The 14358-nt window shown below is 50.7% G+C and overlaps 1 protein-coding gene across 1 annotated transcript in view; it reads right to left on the bottom strand.

Annotated features, from left to right (window-relative positions):
- LOC142312863 (uncharacterized) overlaps nucleotides 1-14358 on the bottom strand; it is a 402852-nt gene that overhangs the window by 316417 nt on the left and 72077 nt on the right. The gene's annotated exons all lie outside the window — the stretch shown is intronic.

Genomic DNA, 14358 nt, shown 5'->3' with positions numbered 1-14358 from the left:
ATTTGGACAAGTTTTGTTATTTTAGCTGTTTACAAAAACATGTTCAGAAATACAATTATATATATAATATGGGCTGAAAGTGCACACTCCCAGCTGCAATATGAGAGTTTTCACATCCAAATCGGAGAAAGGGTTTAGGAATCATAGCTCTGTAATGCATAGCCTCCTCTTTTTCAAGGGACCAAAAGTAATTGGACAAGGGACTCTAAGGGCTGCAATTAACTCTGAAGGCATCTCCCTCGTTAACCTGTAATCAATGAAGTAGTTAAAAGGTCTGGGGTTGATTACAGGTGTGTGGTTTTGCATTTGGAAGCTGTTGCTGTGACCAGACAACATGCGGTCTAAGGAACTCTCAATTGAGGTGAAGCAGAACATCCTGAGGCTGAAAAAAAAGAAAAAATCCATCAGAGAGATAGCAGACATGCTTGGAGTAGCAAAATCAACAGTCAGGTACATTCTGAGAAAAAAGGAATTGACTGGTGAGCTTGGGAACTCAAAAAGGCCTGGGCGTCCACGGATGACAACAGTGGTGGATGATCGCCGCATACTTTCTTTGGTGAAGAAGAACCCGTTCACAACATCAACTGAAGTCCAGAACACTCTCAGTGAAGTAGGTGTATCTGTCTCTAAGTCAACAGTAAAGAGAAGACTCCATGAAAGTAAATACAAAGGGTTCACATCTAGATGCAAACCATTCATCAATTCCAAAAATAGACAGGCCAGAGTTAAATTTGCTGAAAAACACCTCATGAAGCCAGCTCAGTTCTGGAAAAGTATTCTATGGACAGATGAGACAAAGATCAACCTGTACCAGAATGATGGGAAGAAAAAAGTTTGGAGAAGAAAGGGAACAGCACATGATCCAAGGCACACCACATCCTCTGTAAAACATGGTGGAGGCAACGTGATGGCATGGGCATGCATGGCTTTCAATGGCACTGGGTCACTTGTGTTTATTGATGACATAACAGCAGACAAGAGTAGCCGGATGAATTCTGAAGTGTACCGGGATATACTTTCAGCCCAGATTCAGCCAAATGCCGCAAAGTTGATCGGACGGCGCTTCATAGTACAGATGGACAATGACCCCAAGCATACAGCCAAAGCTACCCAGGAGTTCATGAGTGCAAAAAAGTGGAACATTCTGCAATGGCCAAGTCAATCACCAGATCTTAACCCAATTGAGCATGCATTTCACTTGCTCAAATCCAGACTTAAGACGGAAAGACCCACAAACAAGCAAGACCTGAAGGCTGCGGCTGTAAAGGCCTGGCAAAGCATTAAGAAGGAGGAAACCCAGCGTTTGGTGATGTCCATGGGTTCCAGACTTAAGGCAGTGATTGCCTCCAAAGGATTCGCAACAAAATATTGAAAATAAAAATATTTTGTTTGGGTTTGGTTTATTTGTCCAATTACTTTTGACCTTCTAAAATGTGGAGTGTTTGTAAAGAAATGTGTACAATTCCTACAATTTCTATCAGATATTTTTGTTCAAACCTTCAAATTAAACGTTACAATCTGCACTTGAATTCTGTTGTAGAGGTTTCATTTCAAATCCAATGTGGTGGCATGCAGAGCCCAACTCGCGAAAATTGTGTCACTGTCCAAATATTTCTGGACCTAACTGTACATCTTAGGCCTCATTCACATGTCAGTATTTTTGCATGTGATTGTATGCCAAAGCCAGGAGTGGAACTTATAGAGAAAAAGTATAATTGAAAGATTAACACTGGTTCTGTGCTTTGGAAATACTCCTGGTATACAATTACCGTATTTTTCGTTTTATAAGACGCATCGGATTATAAGACGCACCCCAAATTTAGAGCTAAAAAAGTAAAATTAAAAATCTGGGTTCCGTTTTATAATCCAGTGGTGTCTTACCGGAGGGGGGCAGCAGCAGTGGTGGAGCGGGGTCACAGGAGGCAGCAGCGGTGGAGCAGGTCCATGCTATGGGCGGGTGGTGCAGAGGGGAACCCAGATGCTCACTGCAGAGCTGTGTTGGGGTGGCTGGCACTGCTGTGTGCTGTTGCTGTTGCACTGCTGTGTGCTGTTGCGCTGCTGTGGCTGGGGTGGCCAGCTGTGCTGTGTGCTGGGGCGGCCGACGCTACTGTGTGCTGGAGTGGCCGGCTGGTTTCTGCGTGCTGGGGCGGCCGGCACTGCTATGTGCTGGAGTGGCCGGCTGTGCTGTGTGCTAGTGCTCGTTGCGGGCACTGGCCATTCTGAAGATGTCGGCAGTGCAGGCTTCAAAGAAATGGCGGCCGCAGTCGGTGGTTGCGCATATGGGAGCTTGAGCCGAGAGCTCAATCTGTGCATGTGCCGACCCTGGGCGCCATTTTTTTAAGAACTTACCTATGATATCTTGAGCACCAGCACACAGCAGCGCAGGCCACCGCTCAGAGCCTTGCCAGGCAGCGCCAGTCGCTGCACAGAACCTCGCCGGGCAGCGCCTGCCGTTGCACAGAGCCGTGCCAGCCACCGCACAGAGCCTCGCCGGCAGCGCCGGCTGCCGTACAGAGCAGCACAATATTGTCCTGCCTCCAGTGACTCCTCTCCACTACCCCCTGTTAAGCTATATTCGGATTTTAAGACTCGCCCCTCATTTTCCTCCTAAATTTTTGGGAGGAAAAGTGTGTCTTATAATCCGAAAAATACGGTACTGATGAAATTCTGATAAAAAATACTGATGTGTGAATGAGGCCTTAAACGGATTGTCTGGCAGACCAGGACAGTTCCTGAGAAAACAATTTAATATACAGCTTGTCTCAGCTAATTAACAGGGTATATTAAATAGATGAGACCAGCTGAGAACTGGGTGGTGTGTCAGCAAAGTAAAGCCACGTTCACATGTTCAGTATCTGGTGATTTTTTTCCTCAGTATTTGTAAGTCAAAACCAGGAGTGGAACAATTAGAGTAAAGTAAAATAGTAACATGAATATGGCCTATAGGAGGAGCTTCAGGCAACCCATTTCAAACTTCTTTTTTATATATTTGTGTTTGCTTTGAGATTTTCTTCTCTTGATGTAAACAGTAGATATTGATAGGTGTCTTTTTACATAGTGTGTGTAAACTTCTGGTTTAAACTGTGTACATATACAGGTGCATCTCAATAAATTAGAATATCATGAAAAAGTTAATTTATTTCAATAATTCAATACAAAAAGGGAAACGCATATATTATATAGAGTCATTAGAAAGTGATATATTTCACGTGTTTATTTCTGTTATTGTTGATGATTATGGCTTACAGCCAATGAAAACCCAAAAGTCATTATCTCAGAAAATTAGAATATTATATAAGACCAACTGAAAAAATGATTTTAAACTCAGAAATGTTAGCCTACTGAAAAGTATGTTGTCAGTAAATGCACTCAATACTTGGTCGGATATAAAAAAAAAAAAGAACAAAACCGCTTACCACTGCAGAGACAAACCTGAATATATCCTCCTGTTAATCACCTTTGGTCCGGCACGGATTACAGCAGCATGCCGAGAAGGTAATAGAACAAAACAGTGGACAGGATCCAGCTGGACTCCAAAGGGATAAATAAAAATGCTTCGAATTGATACAAATAAAGAAGCATTTTTATTTATCCCTTTGGAGTCCAGCTGGATCCTGTCCACTGTTTTGTTCCAATACTTGGTCGGGGCTTCTTTTGCATGAATTACTGCCTTAGTGCGGGGTAGGATGGAGGCGATCAGCCTGTGACGCAGCTGAGGTGTTATGGAAGCCCAGGTTGCTTTGATAGCAGCCTTCAGCTCGTCTGCATTGTTGGGTCTGGTGCCTCTCATATTCCTCACCTGACCTAAACCCCATACTGTAGATTCTCTATGGGGTTTAGGTCAGGTGAGTTTGGCCAATGAAAGTGATACTGTGGTTATTAAACCAGGTATTGGTACTTTTGGCAGTGTGGACAGGTGCTAAGTCCTGCTGGAAAATTAAATTTCCATCTCTTAAAAGCTTGTCGGCAGAGGGAAGCATGAAGTGCTCGAAAATTTCCTTGTAGACGGCTGTGCTGACTTTGGTCATGATAAAACTCATTGGACCTACACCAGCAGATGGCATGGCTCTCCAAACCATCACGGATTGTGGAAACTTCACACTAGACCTCATGCAGCTCGGATTGTGTGCCTCTCCACTCTTCCAGTCTCTGGGACCTTGATTCCCAAATGAAATGCAAAACCTACTTTCAGAAAGCAACACGTTGGACCAATGAGCAACAATCCAGTTCTTTTTTCTCCTTGGCCCAGGTAAGACGCTTCTGGTGTTGTCTATTGGTCATAAGTGGCTTGACACAAGGAATGCGACACTTGTAGCCCATGTCCTGGATACATCTGTGTGTATTGGCTCTTGAAGCACTGACTTCAGCAGCAGTCCACTCTTTGTGAATCTCCTCCAAATTTTTAAATGGCCTTTTCTTAACAATCCTACCAAGGCTGCGGTTATCCCGGTTACTTGTGCACTTTTTTCTACCACACTTTTTCCTTCCATTCAACTTTCCATTAATATGCTTGGATATAGTACTCTGTGAATAGCAAGCTTCTTTAGCAATGACCTTTTGTAATTTTCGGAGATAATGACTTATGTTTTTTCATTGGCTGTAAGCCGTAATCATCAACATTAACAGAAATAAACACTTGAAATAGATCCCTCTGTTTCTAATGACGCTATATAATACATGCATTTTCCTTTTTATTATTGAATTACTGAAATAAATTAACTTTTTGATGACATTCTAATTTATTGAGATGCACCTGTATATACACAAAGCGGGCAAATAAAGTTTTGAATATGTCACCAGTTTCTAAGCAGGTATATTTTTAGGCCTCATGCGCACATTGCGTTTTTCCTTGCGTTTCCGCAGCATTTTAAGCAGCAACTTATCATTGGCAAAATGCATACGTTTTGGTTTTCAAGCCAAATCTATGGGATTTTGACAAAATTCGTGCGCACAATGCTTTTTTAAACACAGCGTTTTTAGTGTAAAAAAATTGCCAAAATCTCTGCGTTTAAAAAAGCAGCATATCAATTCTTTTGTCCGTTTTGGTAGCTTTTTGTTATCATTTAAGTCAATGTGATTTTAGAAAACACATCCAAAACCAAAAATATTGCGTTTTACATGCATTTATGTTGCCTTCCGCATGCTTTTTTTACATAAAAAAAGCATGCGTTTTGGCCTGTAAGTGAGGTCAAGAGGTTTACTGTTGACCTCATAGCCAGCCCTAAATAAAATTAGAGTCGTACTATATTTAATATTAATTTTAATCAATAAATATTATTATTTAATATACCTTTTCTGAATATTCACATTATAGTGAATGAGTAGAAGCAGGAAATGACATCAGTAGGTTTTCTTTTTCATGTTGATTGATTGAAGAAACTTTATTTTCCATTGACAAAGTTTTGTAAACGCATCAAAATTTAACCATGGAAAATGCAAGGAAAAAGCGCTTAAAACGCACGAAAAACACACTCAAAGCGCATGCGTATTTTCAGCGTTTTTTGACACACAGAATTTTGACATTGTCCCCCTCCAGACAGTCACCGCCGTTGCTGACCTTGCTGACCCTGTCCTGCACACAGCTGGACTCTCTCTTCAGCTTTCTTTCTTTCACCTTTCTTCCACTTCTCCTACTCCTCCTTTACCACTTCCACTTCACTTCCTTTCACTTTCACCTCCTAAACTAAACTGCTGGGTTTTCCCGCCTCCAGAGCTGTGTCCTCCTCGGTGGGCGGAGCCAACCGCCTGGCCCACCCCCTGGTGTGAACATCAGCCTCTGGAGGAAGGCAACAAGGATTTTGGTTAGCTTTGATGTGCCTAACTGGGGTGTAGAGTGTGTGGGTGCAATGACCTGTGACCCCTGGCTTGCCCAGGGCGTCACATTCCCCCTTAGCAAAATGCAGACCGTCCGCGGGCTGCCCGTCCAACACCGGTTTTATTTTTCTGCAAATGCATAAAAAGGTATAACATGGTAAACGGTAACATATTTACATTTTTAATGAATCTTCCCATAACGGGAGGCACTTTTACTTTAACGTTGCAAACGGTTTACGGTTACGGTTTCCGCTCTCTCCCACCCAAGCAACCTGGCCCTGATGCTGTCCCTAAAGCCCAGGCAGCACCCCTTGACCCACAGTCCAGCACAAGTCACCCGAGCGGGATCTGTCCTTCCCCTCCAGAGGGTAGCCACCGGTTCCTTTGGTGGCTGGGCCCCAGCCTGCTCTGCTGAGGGCCCTCCCTCCAACCTGCCTCTCCGGAGGCGGCACTGCGAAAACGGTAACGGCAAACAACTTATTTACAAGCCACTTAACGTTTGTGGTTGCCCTGCAAGTTCACGGGCTTGTCCATGGATAGTTCCCATGCTAACAACTTTTTAACGGTCCCCACAGGGACAACGGTGCCGGCTCCGGCCGGTTGCAAATCACTTTTTGACAATCAGGTGAAGTACACGGTAATCATTTTTCTTATCATTCTTCAACAAACTTTCAACACAAAACAACTCTTTACACTCCCTGACCCCTCTTACTCACAGGACGGTCTCCCTGTACCTAAGTGGGGGTCTACCTAGGTTGGGACGGGTGGACCTCCGGGGCCCGGTGTCAGTGAGGCTAGACAATGGGGTAGAGGGAACAATCGGTTCCTCCTCCCTGCTATAGTGTGAAGCAGGCGGAGGCATAGGGGAGCTGGGTACAGGTTCATCCCTGGGCACTGGCACTGGTTCTGGCTCACGGTTGACCGCTTCCACCACTCCTTCATCCACGGGTTGTGGGAACAGTATCACTGGAAGAATCACCGCGCCGTTCTGTGTAGGCCAGTTTGCTGGGAAGTCACCCATTACAGTGTGGATTACCTCTGCTGCCTTCTCTGCTGGTGGAGGAACCGGTACTTCAGCCATTGCCCTCAATGCTGGTGGGCACCTTTTTAGTTGGTCCCGGGAGACTGTGGCCAGAGTGCCCCCTTGGTCACGACTGATCTGGTAGGCCTTTCCATCTTCCCATTCTGTGGGTTGTATGACGTATGGAATTTGTTCCCACTGATCATCCAGCTTGTGGGTCTTCCTCTTCCGCTTCAACACCACATCTCCTGGCTGGAAAGGACCCGCAGACGCCTTCTGGTTGAACCGGTGCTCCTGCTGTTCTCGACTTCGACTGAGGTTTTTCTCCACGTACTCCTGGATTTGCCGGTATTGTGCTCTCCTCCGACTTTCCCACTCCGCTGTCGAAGGGAGCGCTTCTGGGGCCTCCAACCCCATCTCCAGATCCACTGGCAGGCGGCCAGGCCGAGCCCTCATCAGATACGCTGGGGTGCACTTCGTCGAGCTAGACGGGATATTATTGTACAGGTTGACCAAGTCGGGTAACTTTTCCGGCCACAGGTTCCGTTCTTCCAGCGGTAGCGTCTTGAGGAGTCCCAGGACCAAGTGGTTCATTTTCTCACACATGCCGTTGGTCTGGGCGTGGTAAGGAGTGGTCCGGATCTTCTTGCAGCCGTACAACTGGCAGAACTCGTGGAACACCTCAGCTTCAAAGGCCGGGCCTTGGTCAGTCAGCACCTTTTCCGGGTATCCATGGGGTCGGCAAAAATAAGCCTGGAACGCTCGAGCAGCAGTTCGACCAGTTAGGTCCTTAACGGGGACTACCACCATAAATCTTGAGTAGTGGTCTACAATGGTCAATGCGTAGGTGTACCCACTTCGGCTGGGGGTGAGCTTGACATGGTCTAGGGCGACCAGCTCCAGCGGCTGATGGGTGACTATTGGGTGTAGGGGCACCCTCTGGCTGGTCTCGTCCTTTCTCCTCAGCGTACAAGGACCACACTCTCTGCACCAGGCTTCCACCGATTCACGCATCCCACTCCAGTAGAACCGCTCCATAAACAGCATCTCCAGCTTCTTCCACCCGAAGTGCCCAGCACCATCATGGTATGCCCGCAAGACAGTGGCCACGTCAGCTTGAGGAACAACCAACTGGCAGATTTTCTCATGGGTCTTCGGGTTGATCAGCTCACGGTACAGCCTCCCTTGGTGTAGGTAAAGCCGTTTCCGTTCCTTCCACAAGCGCTGGGCTTCGGCTGGAGCGGCAGGGTCTATTCCCACAGCACCCTGTTCCACCAGAGTCTTGACGAGGCGAACAGCCGGTGCCTGGTCCTGAGCTTCTTGCCACTCTTGATTGGGCCGTGGGTCCAGATCCACCCGTTGCTGATGTACTTGTACCCTCTCAGTAGGCGGCTGGTGAAATGCAGGCAACTCGATCTCCTCGAGGTCGTCATCCTCGCACCCCTCTTCTGACAAATCGGGCATTCAGGAGAGTGCATCAGCATTTATGTTGACACGACCGGCTCGGTACTTTATGGTGAAATCATAGTTGGGCTACCCACCGCTGCTCCAGCGCGCCCAACTTGGCCGTGTCCAGGTGAGTCAACGGATTGTTGTCCGTGAACGCAGTGAATTTTGCTGCAGCCAAGTAGTGGCGGAACCGCTCCGTGATAGCCCATACCAACGCCAGGAGCTCGAGCTTGAAGGAGCTGTAGTTCTCAGGGTTCCTTTCAGTCGGCCGGAGTTTTCGGCTAGCATAGGCAATCACCTTCTCCTTTCCATCCTGGACCTGGGACAGGACTGCTCCTAGTCCCACGTTACTGGCGTCTGTGTGGAGGATGAACGGGCGGCCATAATCAGGGTACGCCAGGACCTCTTCTCCGGTTAAGGCCGCCTTAAGCTGGCAAAAGGATTCCTCATGCTTGTCCTCCCACACCCGTGGGGCTCCAATGGGTCTACCACCTTTGGTCTGTCCCACGAGGAGATCTTGCATGGGGGCAGCCATCTTCGTGTACCCCTTGATAAAGCGCTGGTAGTACCCCACCAGGCCCAGAAACTGCCTTACTTCCCTCACTGTGGTTGGTCTCGGCCAGCTCTGGATGGCAGTAATCTTCTCAGGGTCGGGGGCAACACCGTCTGCACTCACCACGTGCCCCAGGTACTGCACTCTGGGTTTCAGCAGGTGACACTTAGAGGGCTTCAATTTCATCCCGTACTTGGCAAGGGACACGAACACCTCGGCCAGGTGCTCCAGATGGGCTTCATACGTCTGGGAATAAACAATCACATCATCCAAATACAACAGGACGGTCTCGAAGTTTAGATGTCCCAGACAGCACTCCATCAGCCGTTGGAAGGTTCCTGGGGCATTGCACAGCCCGAACGGCATACTATTGAATTCGCAGAGCCCCATCGGGGTGGTGAAGGCGGTTTTCTCCCGGTCTTCTGGGGCCACGGCCACTTGCCAGTACCCTCTGGTGAGATCAAGGGTAGAGAAGTAGTTTGCAGTTCTTAGTGCAGCCAAAGACTCTTCGATACGAGGCAGTGGGTAGGCATCTTTATGGGTTATTTGATTAATCTTCCGGTAGTCCACACACATCCACATGGTACCATCCTTCTTCTTGACCAGTACCAACGGAGCGGCCCAGGGACTACAGCTGTCCCGAATAACCCCTGCCTCCTTCATATTCCTCAACATATATTTGGCACACTGGTAATGTGCAGGGGGAATAGGTCTATACCTCTCTTTGATAGGGGGATGTTCACCGGTGGGGATGTGGTGTTGGACCCCTTTGATCTGCCCAAAGTCTAGTGGATGCTTACTGAAAACCTGTTCGTACTCCTGCACCACCCTGTATACCCCTGCCCTGTGATGTGTAGGGGTATCATCAGTGCCTACATGTAGCTGTTGGTGCCACTCCTTTGCCTCCCCTTGGGGCGGGGGAGTGCTAGTGGTAGGTGGGAGTGCTGAGGGACTGGCTTCATGGATAGTGTGGGGGTCCAGGGTGAGCAGCTTGGCAATGGTGGCATACCGGGGAAGCCTGACTTCTTCCTCTCCACAGTTCAACACCCTCACAGGCACTCTCCCTTTCTTCACATCCACCACCCCTCGGGCGGCCATTACAGTGGGCCAATGCTCAGAGGGTATGGGCTCCATCATGGCCGGGTAATCACGCCCCTGAGGCCCTACTGCTGCCCTACACCAAATCATCATCTCACTCCTAGGGGGCACAGTCAACGGAGCTACATCCATTACTCTCACTCCACCAATCTCCCCTCCTGTTGAGCTTACATGCTGGCGGTACATCAGAGCCCGGATCTCACGCTGCACAGCTCTCTGCCGGCTTCCTGCTGCTGTGGCGGTCAGCTGTTGTAATAGGGTCAACACATCAGTCATACAGTGCTCCATCACATTGGTTCCTAGCACTATCTTCGGGTTATGATCACTGGGTTCATTCATGATCACAATCATACCCTGATGTTGTAGTTCAGCTTGCCCCACTGTCATAGCCACTTGTTTATACCCCACTTGGGTCAATGGAAGTCCATTGGCAGCAATTAGTGTTATACTAGTATCTGGGGGTGCCAGTTCGTCCGTTCCCCAATACCGCTGATACGTGTATGGTATGGTGGTTACCTGTGATCCAGTGTCCAAGAGAGCCATCACCGGTATACCGTCCACAGCCACGGGGATGATGGGTCGGGCCCCGATATATCGGTCTCGCCAGTCCGGGGGGCCACGATGTTCTACTCCTGAGGATTGGCCCGGGGCCCCAGGGGTTGCTCGTTTAACGGGCACTGTCGGAAGTAGTGACCAGGCTTACGGCACTTGTAGCAGGTTGGAGGTCTGCTCCGCGGGATATTAGTGCTTCTCCGTTACATCCAGGGGACGTCCTCGGGGCTGTCAGCAAGCTGTATTTGTGCGGGAGGCTGAGATCGGGTCAGAGGTTGGAGTGCAGCAAGGATCTTGGCGAGGTCTCCGTCCATGCAACGGACCTGAGCTGCCAGTTCCTCCACGGTGCTGCTTGGAGCTGCAGGTATTTGTCACGCTCCCCGGGTCCCCTGCTCTGCTCCCCGGCTCACCTGCCACGCTCCCCGGGTCCCCTGCTCTGCTCCCCGGTTCCTCTGTCCGGCGTCCGCCGCTCCCCGGTCTCCAGCCTCCATTGCCTGCGGTCCCCAGGCGTCCTGGTCCCCGCTCCCGGCGCCCGTCGGCTACTCAGCCCCAGCCCGGCTCTCCTGCTTCCTCCTCACCGCTCCCTGCCCTGGCTTCTGGCACCCGGGCCTCGCGCATGCGCGTTAGGGCGCGCGCGCGGTCATTGACCCTTTCTTAAAGGGCCAGCGTCCACTGACAGGAAATTGAGCACACAGGTACAGGGTATAAAAGGGGTTAGTGTCCAAGTGGGCGGGGCCTGTTCTTCGTGTTTCCCAAGCTAGGAGTCAGGTCTCCTTGTGTTCCTGTGAGATACTCACCTCTCTCTCTTCTAGAGCCGATCCTGCCTCGCCATCCGGTCCTGCCGAATCCCGAACCCCGAACGCTGACTGCCATCCTGACAGTCCGTTCCATCTCTGATCCCTGTGGTGACCCGGCTCTCGCTCCATCGGTTCCGGACTCCGCCTGACAACATCTCGGCTTCCGAACCTGAGCTCCGTCACCCGGACTATCATCAGTGACTCCGTGGTCCCAGGGACTTCTCCATTCTGCTCTTGTGCACGGCCTGTCCTGCTACCCGTAGTGCTCCAGCTACCGGACCCCTTACCTTCATCAAGGAGTTCGGCCCAGTGGATCCACCTCCTGGGTCTGCCCGTCCACCTGGCCCTAACAGTAAGAACAGGCCATGGATCCCGCCGAAGCACTAGCGGCCTTGCAGGAAGAACTCACACGCCAGCGTGAGACTCAGACCCGCATGCTGAACTTTATGTCTTCTGTGGACGCCCGCCTGAACACGCTACAAGCGTCGGTTACATCTTCAGCATCTCGGGCTTCCACTAGACAATCCACGGCTCCAGCTCCCGTGGCAGCCTCCTCGGATGCTTCCAGGCTTCGTTTGGCCTCACCACCCCGGTACGCCGGTGATCCCAAGACCTGCAGGGGATTCATAAACCAATGCTCCCTCCATTTCACGCAGCTGCCGCATTTGTTTGCCTCCGACCAAGCCAAGGTCGCCTTCATGATGTCCCATCTAGAGGGTGAGGCATTGGCGTGGATGACCCCTTGTGGGAGAAGGAGGACCCTGTGACCACGAACATCCAGGAGTTCCTGCAGGCATTTCGTGGCACCTTTGACGAGCCCGGACGCGCCTCCGCGTCTGCCTCATCTCTTCTCCGGTTACGTCAGGGGACTCTGACGGTGGGTCAATATGCCATCCGTTTTCGCACCTTGGCTTCGGAACTCGGGTGGAACAACGAGGCTCTAACCGCCGCCTTCTGGGAAGGACTCTCGGGTCGAATTAAAGATGAGCTGGCTGGTCGTGACGTACCGTCCACCCTGGATGCCCTGATTACCCTAGCGACTCGAGTGGACATTCGCTTTCAGGAGCGATCCAAAGAGGTGTCCCGTGAGAGACGACCGGTACGGCATTCCTCTCCTCCGCAGAAGCCCGCCGTACTTCAGTCAACGGCATCTGGTGTCTCCGTCCACGAGCCCATGCAGATCGACCGTGTGCGGCAGTCTGAACAACGCCGAGCAGAGCGGCTCGCCAAGGGCCTCTGCTTCTACTGCGGAGAGGGCACACACCTTCTACGCTCCTGTCCAGAGAGGCCGGGAAACTCCAAAGCCTAGGGTTGGTAGGAGAGGCCACCCTAGGTGCTGGGACTCTCTCAGACCCGGTTACGTGGACTGTTCAAGTGACAACGGGAGAGACGCGGTTCACGGCCGAGGCGTACCTCGATTCCGGGGCAGCAGGCAATTTCATCCAGCAGGCCACGGTGGACAAGTACCAGGTGCCTGTTACTCCACTCGACAAACCCCTCGTGATTGCCTCTGTGGATGGGAGACCCCTCTCTGACACCATCTCATGGATCACCAGGCCGATCGAACTGCGTATCGGTGCCCTGCACACCGAGAACATCGCTCTCTACGTCCTCCCACACATGTCCCATCAAATCCTGCTGGGACTCCCCTGGTTAAGGACACACGAACCGTCAGTCAGCTGGGGCACTGGTGAAATCACCCGATGGGGCTCTTCTTGCCATGAGAACTGTCTGAAGACCATACAACCCATCCGACGACCTCCGGTTCCAGAGTCCCTACCGGGACTGCCCTCGGCCTATTGGTCCTTCGCGGACGTCAAGAAGGAATCAGAGGTACTTCCGCCACATCGTCCTTACGATTGTGCCATCGACCTGCTCCCGGGAACTACACCACCTCGAGGACGGATATATCTGCTGTCTCCTGCCGAAACAAGGGCCATGTCTACTTACATCACAGAGAGCCTGGCAAGGGGATTCATTCGGAGATCCTCCTCTCCTGCTGGAGCAGGCTTTTTCTTCGTTAAGAAGAAAGAAGGTGACCTACGCCCATGCATAGACTACCGGGGATTGAACCAAATCACCGTGAAAAACAAGTACCCCCTGCCGCTCATCCCCGAATTGTTTGATCGGCTTAGAGGAGCTCGTGTGTTCACCAAGTTGGATCTTCGGGGTGCCTACAACCTGGTCCGCATCCGCTCTGGGGACGAATGGAAGACCGCGTTCAATACTCGCGATGGGCACTATGAATACTGTGTGATGCCCTTCGGCCTGTGTAACGCACCAGCAGTCTTTCAGGAATTGGTGAACGACGTGTTCCGAGACCTTCTCTACGTCTGTGTGGTGGTGTATCTTGATGACATCCTGGTCTTTTCTCCGGACCTCCAGACCCACAGAGAGAACGTGCAGCTGGTACTACGACGACTGAGGGAGAATCGTCTGTACGCCAAGTACGAGAAGTGTGTCTTCGAGCAGTCTTCTCTTCCCTTCCTGGGTTACGTCATCTCCGATACCGGACTGCAGATGGATCCGAAGAAGGTCTCTTCCATTCTCAACTGGCCTCCTCCTTCTGGACTAAAGGCAATCCAACGCTTTCTGGGATTCGCCAACTATTACCGCCAGTTCATTCCTCACTTCTCGGCTCTGACTGCTCCTCTCTCCGCCTTGACCAAGAAGGGAGCTAATCCAAAGGACTGGTCACCTGCGGCCGACGCCGCGTTTGGCTCCCTGAAGCGGGCATTTGCCTCCTCTCCTGTGCTCCACCGTCCGGAGTTAAACCGACAGTTCACCTTGGAGGTGGATGCCTCCTCCTCGGGAGCCGGAGCAGTGCTCATGCAGAAGTCCTCCTCCGGGAAGATGGTGACTTGCGGTTTCTTCTCCAAGAGCTTCTCAGCGCCTGAACGCAACTACACCATCGGTGACCGAGAGCTATTGGCAGTCAAACTGGCTCTGGAGGAATGGCGCTACCTTCTGGAAGGAGCAGTGTACCCCGTTATCATTTACACGGACCAAAAGAACCTGAAATACCTGCGGTCTGCTCAGCGACTGAATCCACGGCAAGCCAGGTGGTCCTTGTT

Source organism: Anomaloglossus baeobatrachus, chromosome 5 (genome assembly GCF_048569485.1).
Source record: "Anomaloglossus baeobatrachus isolate aAnoBae1 chromosome 5, aAnoBae1.hap1, whole genome shotgun sequence".
NCBI lineage: Eukaryota > Metazoa > Chordata > Amphibia > Anura > Aromobatidae > Anomaloglossus > Anomaloglossus baeobatrachus.
This window is presented reverse-complemented; position numbering and strand designations above follow the sequence as displayed.